Below are 1,550 nucleotides of genomic sequence, written 5' to 3'. Positions count from 1 at the left end.
ATATTTTTGTTTCATAAAATAAGATCTTTTTATATTGAAACTTGAAAAATGTGTATGTTCGTAATACATATATTTTGCAAAAAACTAAAAGGTGAATATTCTCGCAGGTATATTTTCATATTGTATAGCTACTGAACAAAATGATCTATTTGAGTAAAAAAAAGGGTGAGAAAAAACGCAAAACTCAAGGTTTAAACGAGTCGATTTAAGTTTTTTAAGTTTCGAGTCGAGTTCAAGTTTAAAAGTTTCAAACAGCGCGGAAGTTGTAAGTACTCAATTGCCTTCGGATACTTCAGGGACTTGCACAGTTTTGAGCTACTTGAAAGTTTCGATTTTTCAAAATACTTTATATGAAGTATGTTAAATTTGTTTATTTTTTCCCTAAGTTTGATTTCAGCTATTCAATATTCCTCCTATAATTGACTTTCTTAAACATCCGGTCATTTATTGCATTTTTTACCAACTTAATTGCAATCGTAGATGCAAACATTGATATAAAATTTCTTTAGCGGTAAGTCGAGAACGCCGTTGTAACCGAATCTAATGAACATTTTGTTAACATATGAAAAGACAAAAGTTCTGAACCTTCAGGTTCTCGAATGTATCAGTCAGTCAGTTATATCTCTACTTGATTCGAAAAGAGTCAACTCGACTCGAAGTTTCGAGCTTTTTTCGTGAAACCCAGTAAAAATAAAATAAACAAAAAAAGAGCTGAATTATTTCTTTGTTTTAAAAATTTTTTCTCTGGTAGGAAATAAATTAATTATAAATCAATATACTTTTGATAAGTTCTATTCTGTAAACAGAAATCCTGTGTTAGGCGATAGGAATACAGATATGGAATTTGAAAAAATTAGTGTCTTCTCTAAAAAATCTCTAATGTAATAAAAACTCAAAATTAAAAACAGTAAGTTTAAATTGCCTAATTACCTATTTATAAAAGAAATTTTCAGAATACAATTTGGGATAACAGTTATAATTTTTTAAATAAATACAAACATACAAGAAATGTATATTCAATAGAATTTGATCAGAATGCGTTAAAGATCTATTTATAATGACGAAAAGAATATTTATGAAAATCAATGTTCAAACAATAAATATGTTCAACATGTTTAAATTATATTTCAAGAGCTGCGCTAAACGCATTATATAGCTAAAGTATTTTATTAAAGTATAATGTGAAGCCTACTTTAAATCGTCCTTGAATTCAACACTTCAAACGTAATTATTGATAAATGGTACTGACAGGGCATCTGAATTTTTATCCTTTATAAAGATTCAAGACTTTCCTGGTATAAATGAAGAAAAAGTAAGTTGTCAAGCATTCAAAAGTCCGCATTCGGAATTATATGTGACAAAAGTGTAAAAAATCGCAGAGCTTGCGTAAAATTTAGGAAAGGACAGCATTGTGCAGCATTTTATTGAATATGTATAAATGGACAAATGAAGAAATACAATTACATGTTTCACTGCAATTTTTTTTAATAAGGAAATGAAAAAGTTAATTAACAATTTAATCAATTTAAAGACTCAATTACATGACTGTA

This window comes from Belonocnema kinseyi, chromosome 3 (assembly GCF_010883055.1).
Source record: "Belonocnema kinseyi isolate 2016_QV_RU_SX_M_011 chromosome 3, B_treatae_v1, whole genome shotgun sequence".
NCBI lineage: Eukaryota > Metazoa > Arthropoda > Insecta > Hymenoptera > Cynipidae > Belonocnema > Belonocnema kinseyi.
The sequence above is the reverse complement of the archived record's forward strand: the minus strand, read 5'-3'. Positions refer to the sequence as shown.